General features: G+C 38.4%; 1 protein-coding gene across 3 annotated transcripts in view; it reads left to right on the top strand.

Moving 5' to 3' along the window:
- The first annotated feature begins 30 nt into the window (after nucleotides 1–30).
- Nucleotides 31–10,461, top strand: part of Atp6v1a (ATPase H+ transporting V1 subunit A) — a 51,277-nt gene continuing 40,846 nt past the window's right edge. Inside the window, exon 1 of one of the 3 annotated variants that reach the window (XM_048422337.3) lies at nucleotides 31–190. The gene's annotated coding sequence lies outside the window, so the exon portion shown is untranslated. The remainder of the gene's footprint in view (nucleotides 191–10,461) is intronic. The other 2 variants (XM_048422338.3, XM_048422340.3) reach the window with 2 other exon arrangements.

Raw genomic sequence — 10,461 nt, 5'->3', positions numbered from 1 at the left:
CAAAGGTTCAGGCCTGCGTCGTGCGGCGTGCCTGGGGAGGAGAGGCAGGGTGGAGCTTGAGGTCACATGACTAGCTAGGGCGGACCCGCCCCTTGCAGCTGAAGACTTCCCCCCCCCGCAGTGACAGAGCCTCTGGGTCCGGTCTAGGTACTGGTCTGCACTTCGCGCCGCGGCGGGTCAGGTGCGACAGGTAACTGGCGACCGGGCGACGATTGACGGGCCGAGAGGAGATTGGGGATTGGGGAATGTGAACTGCGGTCTGCGGTGCTTGAGGCTCCTTTCCCCTTGTCATCCTGCACGGGCTAGGGGCTGCTTTCTCTAGATCTCCTGGACCCCTGGCCGGTCCCCGTAGTTCACTGACGAGGGACTAGGATGCCCACCTTTCCCTGGGTTGAGAGCGATGCGGCCATTATGGTTCCCTATTTGGAGTCTTTGGGGCTTCAGGTGGTAGGGTTGCTTTAGCCATTATTCGGGGTTTGCAACCACCTCCGGGTCCCAGTCCCCAAAGCTCCCTCCTTGGCAAAGGCCTTCGCCCGGCTGAGCAGGAAGATAGGAAAACCTGCTGGAGGCGAGGCGTCTCCGGTGAGACAGGCTTGGGAGGGAATGCCTCTGCCACGGCCCTCACTGCGGAGTCACTAAAGAGCTTCCCTGCGAATGTGCGTTCTCGGTGATTCCAAGGAATTTATCGGGTATCCTTGCAGAGAGGTGCAGTGCGTGTTCGCTTGCTCTGGATGAGTATGGAAGGGGCTTATAGCTTTTCCGTCTCGGAGAGAAGGCGGTTGTACTATCTTCAGAACAGGGTGTTTGGTAATGCGACGGTCTCAGTTGAATGGGAAGACGATGAGAGATGGTGTTGCCTGGTTGGGCTGCAGACCTAGGCTAGCTTATGGAAAAGTGATGAGGTTTTCTCGAAAGGGAAGTAATTCTTCAAAAACTGATCAAGCTGAAAACATAATTGATCCAAATTCATTTAGCTATAATTTGAAAGTAGGAAGATTAAGTCTACATACTACTGACTTCGCATTTTCTGCCTGTGTCATCGTTCCCTTTTTGGACTTTTTTTTCCTTAAATCCTAGATAATTGTCCCTCCCAGTCAATTCTAGGCCAGTTTAAATTTGTGAAATAACACTTGTGTTTTCAATTAGCTTTTGCATTAAAAAAATTCAAATGACCCCCTTTTGGCTTGCTATATAATATATTGTGAAAATTCGGGAATTATTTTGCCTAGGGTTGCCCAACCTTTCGTACTCCATTTTATATGCATGTAGTAGCCAATGTTTTCACCTCAAATAATGAGCTTTAGGAAAGGAATGCTTTTCAGTTTGTGGCTAAACTCTTTTATTTGTTGTGCAAACTTAGAAAGTTCCTTGTTTTAAATTGGAAGGCCTTACAAAATTACACATTTGGCTTTTATAACCTAGCTTATACATTTTCTTATATGAAATCAGATTTTTAGTTAATCTTAGTTCCAAGCAATATGACTGAAGAATCTATTTTTCAAAATCTGTGTACTGAGTACTGGTAACACAATTCTTACCTCCACGCATGCTTGAGGGGCAGCATCCAGTTCTCAATACTAAAAAGAAAAGAAAATAGGGAAAGATGGAATGGTTATCTTACAGTGATTGGGCAGACTGGATTTTTCACCTCCCAAAGTTTTTGAAATTACATGATCTTTATATTTTAACGAGAGCTAAAAGCTAAAACAAAACGACAGGAATTTAACAAAATAGGAAGACTGGCCTGATACTTCTTACTAAAAATATTATCTGGATGATCTTGCACTGCCTAGAAAAATCATGTTCGTTTTTGTACATGTATTTATAATTTTACCATTCTGTGATCTATACTAGACAATAGCTATTGATGTGTTTATATAACAAGTATAAATACAGTTCTTTCCTTTTCATTGCTAATCATTATTCTGTGGTATGGGTGGCATCACAGTTGTCTCAACCATTCACTTGTTACCATTTTGATTTGCATGTTTGTGCACGCCTGTGGAGGCCAGAGGTGTCTTCCTCTGTTCTTCCCCACCCTCACCCCTTTGCTCACTGATTCAGCAAGCCTAGCTGGCCAGCAAGCCCCAGGCATCCTCCTGTCTGTATTTGCCCCTGAGCACGGAGGTTTAAGAAACACCAACCCACTTCACTTTTACATGAATGTTGGGGAGCTGCACTCGGATTTTTATGCTTGCAAAGCAAGCACTTAAGTGACTGAGCCATCTCCTGAAATATAGTTTTAGCCATTATTTTTCTCCAGAAAAATAAAGTTCCCCGATCTCTTGAGGAGAGGGGAAAAAAAGGTGTTGCTTTCTTGCCCATGTGACATTTTACCAAATAAACAGAATTCCTAAGTGCTTCGGATGTCCAAGCCAGTCTGTGCAGGTGCACCAAAATGGACTAGAGAAAACCAGTTTAAAAGCACTGAGCACTAGAGGAGGAGAAGTTCATAGGAAAGAGATGGGATGAGTCTGCAGTTTTATTTCACAATGAATTGCTCCAATTTTAGGGAACTTGTGAAAGCAGTAACTTAGAGTACTGATGAAATCTAGAAGATTAGCAGTAGGATTTGGTGACTAAATAGCAACGGAGAGTCAATGGGGAAAGGTTTGACATTATATGCACACAGATGATTTGAGGATTGGAAGGCATCTCTGATACTGTGTAGTTTATGAGATTTCTGTGTGTGTCTGGGTGTGGTGGTGCATGCCTTTAATCCTAGCAATGGGAGGCAAAGAAAGCCTAGCAGATATCTGTGAGTCGAAGGCCGGCCTGGTCTATAAAGAGAGTTCTAGGCCAGCTAGAACAGAGAGAACATGTTTCAAAATGGGGAAAGAGAGATTTATATGCAGAAATTTATTTGGTGAATGAGTCCTCCATTAAGTAATATGTAAGAATCCCCCCCACCCCACACACACACCTGCACTGTGAGGTCTTAGTTTCACTGTCTTTATTGAATATCATAGCTGAAAAGGTTTTCTTCCTTTGGGCCAAGGTAGCCAGTCCCTTAGGGTACCACGCAGTAAATATTTTCTATTCCTTTATTTTTGCTTATAGATTATTTCTATGATTTGGGAACTCCTTTGTAAACTCCCTGCAGTGAAAAGGATAGTGTCTCTATTGCATTTTCTCCCCGAGAATGCTGAAGTGGATGAGGCCCTGTCCAAGCAAACAAAATGCTAAGGTTCCTGGTAGAATGTTGAGCAATTAACAAGTAAATTAAACCATTTAATTCTCATAGATTGTAGTTCCTTCTGAGGTTGTGTGCTAAGTATTAACTTTTTAATGCACGTTTCCAAATACTGGATAGAATAGACTTTGCATGGACTTTATAATACAGTAGCCAATTTACTTCCACAGTATGTTATGTTTATTGATAAGGCCTATGGTTATCATTCAATAGGAGAGGGCAGAGATAGTTGTACGAAATGGGGGAAAAAAATGGTTCTACAGAAACCACACATGCTTTGACAGTAAAGTCAGAGGATCTTCATTCAGCGTCCTGTCTTGGTCATGCGCCCTTTTGAGTGCACTGGATGCTGGAAGTTTCAGGGTTCTGTGCTGAGGAGCTTTCCTCCCAAGGGTATTGTGAGTTTGCATGAGATAACCTTACACAATCTATTTGATAGTAGTTTTAAACCTAGATGGTATGTGAGTGTAAAGCAATACAATTCAAATTTTACCTGAGTAGATTGCCTAATCACAGAGACCTGGGATTAGGTTTTAGCCTTCCCTGTTATTAGCTGTCTGGCCTTGGGCACTTAAAATAAAGTTTCCTTACAGTTAAATCTAGCCCATGGGTGTTATTAAAATAGATCATGCATATGCTGTGTTTAGTACACGTTTTATAACTTTTTTTTTAACGAAGGCCAACGCTAGCCTTGAACATGGTCACCCTCCTGTCTCCCTCCTAAGTGCTGGCATTACAGGTATGTGCTGCCACACTAGCAGAACTTCTTGCCAATTATACTGACATATGCTGAACTTCTAGGGAGACTAAGATGTTCAACACAGTGACAGATGCCCCGTTTTTGCACAAAAGATTTATCTTGCAGTGAGTGGACTAGAATTTGAAATGAGTTGATCATGAAAAAAATAGATCCAAACAACCACTTGTGACCTTTATTTTTTGAGACTGACTATGCTGTTACTCGGACTGCTTTCAAACCCCAGGTCTAAGACTAGTCAACCCGCATTACCCTCCCAAGTCGCTGGACTACAGGTTCAAGTGTTACCATATGTGGTTCCAACAGACTCTGAACTTATTAGTAGGAGCTGAGAAATATCAACATAATCCTCCCCTTTTTGAGTTTAGCTATAGTTTTAGCTATAGTTTAGTGGGTTTTTATGTTTAAAAACATTCTGATCATTAATGTGTGGAATTTATTTTCAGGAAACACTTTTTCTACTTCCAGAGTTTTATTCCTACATTGCAGTACAAAAGACAGCATGGGCATGAGCTAGAGTAAGAATTTTTTAATTCTGTGGAGATTCACAAGGATTAGTGCGTCTGCAATGAGAACTATCAGTAAATTAAATAATAGTTGAAATATAGCTTTTGATTATATTTTTCTTTAATCATGACAAAAATATTCATTTACTTTAAGGAAAGTAGTTTACTAAGAGATGTTGAATATTTACATTAGTGTCAATTGTCAATTCACTATAGAGTAATTGCTATATAGTAAGTGTATGTTCATGCATTTTTGTATTGATAAATAATATATGATCAATAAGAATGCTTTCCCTTTAATTACTTTTTCTTTTCTTGGGGAGGGGGATGTTTCAATACAGGGTTTCTCTGTGTAACAGCCCTGGCTGTCCTGAGACTTGCCACGCAGGCCAGACTGGCCTTGAACTCATAGAGAACACCTTCATTTGTTAGAATTAAAGGTGCACACCACCACATCTGATACCTGGTCTCACTTTTTATCTTGAGACAGAGTTCCATTAAGTTGTCCAAACTGACCTTGAATATGCTCCACACAGAGGGAAATCTTGAACTTGTTAGATTCCTACCTCATCCTCCCAAGTAGGTGACTTTACAGGTCTGTGCTACTAGGTCCAGGTTAAAAAAAAAAAAAATTAAATCTCATTTAAATTTAAGCGCAAATAATCCTTTCATCCTAAAATCGCATGAATATCTTAAATGAAAATGCTTTGAGTTACTTATAACAAAGTAGTTTATTTGTATGTGTACTTTTAGGCTTAAATATGTAAGTACAGACTTTTTCTTTTTTAAGAAATAGAGTTAAAGGGGCTGAGTGGTTGCATAACATGCACAAAGCCCTGATTTGATCTCCAGCATCACATAAATCAGGTATATGGTGGCACTTGCCTGTAATCAGGAAGTGGGAGCAAGATCAGCAATTCAAGGTCATCCTCAAGCTGATGTCGAGGTCAACTTGGAGTATGTGAGATTTTGTGTGTATGTGTGTAAATCCTAATGTCTAAAGAAATTTCCCTCGTGTCAAAGTGATACTTAAGGCATATCTATAGTAAATATAACTAATTAAATTTGTCTAAAGATTTAGATCTAAATAAGGTATTTTAGATATTAGTCAAATTTTGTTTATATATAGAACATAAACCAAGGAGAAATACCTCCAAGTTAGGAAAGGAAAAAATAGACATATGAAACTATATAAGTAATCTTACAATTTAAAAACTACCTGGTAGGACCATACATGGAGAGCATGTGACCAGAAGTTCACAGAAGAAAAAGCTTACCATTTAACTAACGTGATGACAACTATAACCTTACTAGGTATTGCTACATTAGCAGTGAAACAGTATGTCTCTTAAAAATTAAACGGTAAACCATGTTAACAGGGATGTATGGGGAAAGACTGTCTCATAAATGCTAGTAGATAAATGAATTGTTCTTTGTTGGTTTGGTTTGTTTAACAAGCAAACAGTATTAGTATTAGAAATGCATGAATCCTCCCATTGGTCTCCAGTGAAATCTTTTCCTTGGAAACAAAATCACCAGTGAACAAGCGAGAACATGTTTGCATCTATATTGACAATGCCAAAATCCTGGGAGTAGGAGAACGCATAGTAGCAGAAGTATTATGCAAATTATGGCACAATCGTATTCTAAGATGTTGTGATGTCATTCAGTAGTAGGAGTTGAGTCTCTCCTGGTAGCTTGGAAGAATTTCTAAATATATCCTGAGAGGATTTCCAACATGTACCTTAAATAATAAAAGTAAAGTGAAGGGAAATGTATATTATAAAAGATTCTATTTTTATAAAACCATGTGTTTTGTGTGTCTTATCAGCACTGGAAAGGAGGAAATAAGTAGAAAAAGAGGAGAGGGCAAAGAGATAGAGTATCCACAATAAGAGATGCATACATGTTTGCACATGTCTGTGTGTACAATGAATTATAGGAAAGGACGATAATAAAGATCCAGTGGTTGCCTCAGAAAGGCTAGATAAACATTCCATTATGTTGTTTCCATTTTTTACAATGACTACAGCGTTTCTGTAAGTAGTAAAAACAGAACTATTTACATTTTAAAAAAGAAGCTAAAGGTCAGATTGGCTAAAGAAGAACTAGCAAGATGAAAAATAGTTTCTGCGGTGGCTAGGCATGAAAGTTACTTGAAATATTTTTTGTCTTAGATATTGTAGAAGGAATATTGTTGAATGAATTATCCTTGTAACTCCATAAATTATTAATTTTATTTGTGGTAACCATTGAGCACCTGATAAGAAATTATCATGCAAATGTACCCCCAAAAAAGAGATAGCTATTAGCAGATAAGGGTCAAATTGTCATGTTCTTTTGGTGTTGGTTTAAATGCTCCAGAATGTGTTCTGCCATGGAGATGTAGAGTATATGGCACGAGTGGAGTCTCTGCCCCTGACTTCATCCTGCGACACAGTCACTGTAAGAGAAGTCCACTTGTAGTCCACTAGATTGCAAGCTATACTTTTTCTTTAAGAAAACTTCAAATAAAGCAAAGTTTGGGGGATGAGGCATGTCAGTGGTTATCTGCAGATACCTGTATTCAGCCCCCAGCACCCACGTTGTGTAGATTATGAATGCCTATAACTCCAGATCAGGGACTCTGACCCTTTTCTGCCCTTCACCAGCCCTCTCACACACATACACATATTCCCACACAGACACATGAATAAAAAGAAAAATTTAAGCCTTTAAAAAGCAAAGTTTAAACTATTTGCAGTTAATTAGTACTTGATTTTATTTGTTTGTTTATTTATTTTGAGACAGTATAGCTGTGTTACCCAAGTGCCCTCAAACTGGAGTCCATCCAAATGCTGGGTTTAAAGATGCCATGCATTGCACACAGCTTGATTTCAATTCTCGTCTAAGAATTAGAAGTTGAGACATTGTTTAATACCATTATAGGAAATGGCAGATGGTTGGGAGTTGAATTTGTCTCATATTTAAAATATACCTCATGCCACTGCTTTTTTTCTTTTTTATTACATAACTTTTTGTTAGACAATAAAATTTTATTTTGTTAAGTATGTGTGTTCTGTATCATGAATGGTGTAACAAAATCTTCTATACTTTTAAATTAAATGGGTAATATGTGTATAATCATGGTGAAAATTTCATAAGACATTTCTGTTTGTCTTTTCCTAGCCCTCCATCCCCATGTATTTGTCCATACATGGTAGCACCTTTGAATAGTATTCTGATCATCGATCTTTTCACTTAACAGTGTTATCCTGGAGACTTTTCACAAAGCTTCCTTTTAAATGCCAGTTGAGTACTTAATTACTCGATGAATCATCATTGTCACATGAAACATTGCTGGGAGATGGTTTCTGGTCTAGGCCCTTTTTTGATCCATCTGCCTCCGCCTCCTCAGCAGATCCTACCAGCATGTGCCACCACAAGTGGCAAGGCCTTCTTCTTAATCCTCTAATTACCCATGGAAGCCTCACAGCAACCTTCTCTGTGTAACCCTGGTTGTCCTGGAACTTGTTCTGTAAACCAGGCTGGTCTCCAGCTCACAGACATTAGCCTGCCTCTGCCTCCCGAGTCCTGGGGTTAAAAACTCAGCTTCGGTTGGTTACTATATAGTGCAGGTATGGACTGAAGAGCTTTGGTAGTGGCTTTTGCTTTTGTATGTGCATACACTTTTATTCTACTGTCACTTGTTGAAGAGGTAATAGTTCTCTACTAAGTTCATACTTCTGTCAAAAGTCATTTCTTCATTTTCCATCTATGTGTACATAGTCTTTTTGAGTTGACTATAAATTTTTAAATAATACTAGCCCAAATAATAGACTTTACACTCTGTGCATTTATTATAGAATTATTTGTGTTATGGTTAGTAGTTTAAACCACTAAATTATTGATAAAAATTAACATTTAAATTTTTTTTCAAAGTTTATTAAAATATAAAAGTTTCCATTTTCGCCCCTAACATTTAAATTTTTAATAAGCTAATATACTTAATAAAAGGAATTTTCCTAATATTTTGAGATGCTTAATAATACTTTTATTTCAGAAGTCATTCTGTGATAATATTTGGCTTCAGCCTTGGCCCCAGGGAAGTGCTGATTTAACAATCTTGGGCATTGGATCAAGCTACATTTCTAAGGGCTATCGGTTTCCATTCAGTGAATAGGAGTTCCTGTTTTACTCATGCCCCAGCCAAGACTGAAACTAAATAATAGTAGGTGTTTGTGTCCCGAGTGAGCAGCTCAACTGCTTTATGACAAAAGCAGGTGCCTCTGTTTTCCTGGTAGTTACAGTCCAGTGCTCACATGTGTGTGGATGGTGGGTGCATGCGGGTCCCAGCAAGTATGTGGACATTAGAGGGCAGCTCATGGGAGCCAGTGATGAGGATTGAACTCAGGTCCTCAGGCTTGGAGGCAGAAGCCCTTTTGCTCTGATCCATCTCACAGTTTCTTGAGCTGGCATCTCACTATATATATATATATATATTATATATATACTATTATATATATTATATACTATTATATATACTATATATACTATTATACTATATATAATATATATACTATTATATATATAATATATATATATATAGCCAGACTAACCTTAAACTTGAGCTCCTGCCTCATTTTCCTAATTCAAGAATTACAGAAGTGTGCTACCACACCTTGATTTGTTTCACAGATTTATAATTACAGTAATGGTTAATTTAGTGCTTCACAGTAGCAATTTTGGAGACTTATTGCAAGTACCACGTTAATTCCTTAGCAAACCACACCATTTAAAACCTCTATGAATGACCAAGTCTTTCTCGACTCATGGCCAACTTAATAAATAAACTGTGGCTGTTACTAATTGAAATATACTTGGGCAAATCATTAGAAATGCTTTTTCTTGCTCACTGAATTGAAAAATGTCTATGGACTTTTTATCATAGCTGTGTATTTCAACTTAGGTTGTAGAGGTTCTTTTATCCATATTAGACACTGTGCTGGTTAACTATCGACTTGACACAGCCTAAAATCACTGGGACTATGGTCCTTCCTAATGAGGCCTTATCTAGATCAGGTTGGCAGTAGGCAAGACAATGGGAGATCGTCTTTATTGTTAATTAAAGTAGACAATTGTTTGCTGCACTGTTCCCTGAGACAGGTTCTGAATTGTGTAAGACAAGAGAAAGCTAGGTAAATACACGCAGGCCAGCCAAATGTGTAACCCTCCTCCTTGATTATGAATGTAATTTGACTAGTAGTTTGAGTTTCTGCCTTTGTCTCCTCGAGGATGATGAAATTGTAAGCCTAATAAGCCCTTTCCTCCCTAAGGTGTCTTTGGTCAGAGTGTTCTAGCATAGCAACAGAAATGAAACCGTTTTAAGGGCTTAGCTGCACATTACTAAATTGCTTCCCATGTTCCTTAGTAATAAATTCAAATTGCTTCTTTGTAATGATTATGGGTTATTCTTTTGACCATTAATTCAGAACCTCATTCCTTTACCTACTAAGGTAGCTCTTCAAGTGATTTGCTGCATTAAATCTCCATTGTCCTAAAATAGTACATAATAGTTTTTAGTTGTGCATAATTTAAGTCCATGTGGCTATATTTGCAATATGCAAAAAGAAAAAGAATTTATAACCATTTCTAGAAATACTTTAAAAATGATTGTGGGCAAGGCTAACAACTAAGCTTAACTGGTAAAATTCTGTTCCCAACTTATGTCTTTATTTTCAGAAATGCTTTTTTGCTACAAAGCTGAAGTGTGTGTGTGTGTGTGTGTGTGTGTGTGTGTGTGTGTGTAGAGGTGTGTAAGTAGGCATGCACTTGTGTGTCATCATGTTATCTTTTTCGATTAGACCTGCTCGCCTCCTATAGTTTTCTTGTGCCATTTCCAAGCAAGTTGTTGCTGAAGCAACTGAAATGATAGAATTCCCAAAATTTGAAGGAAATTTGGGTTTAGGTTTTATTGACAGGAAAAGAAGTCTAGGTATGCATAGTAAAATAAATCTGTCATATAG

This window comes from Myodes glareolus, chromosome 2 (assembly GCF_982192425.1).
Source record: "Myodes glareolus chromosome 2, mMyoGla1.1, whole genome shotgun sequence".
NCBI classification, from domain to species: Eukaryota; Metazoa; Chordata; class Mammalia; order Rodentia; family Cricetidae; genus Myodes; species Myodes glareolus.
This window is presented reverse-complemented; position numbering and strand designations above follow the sequence as displayed.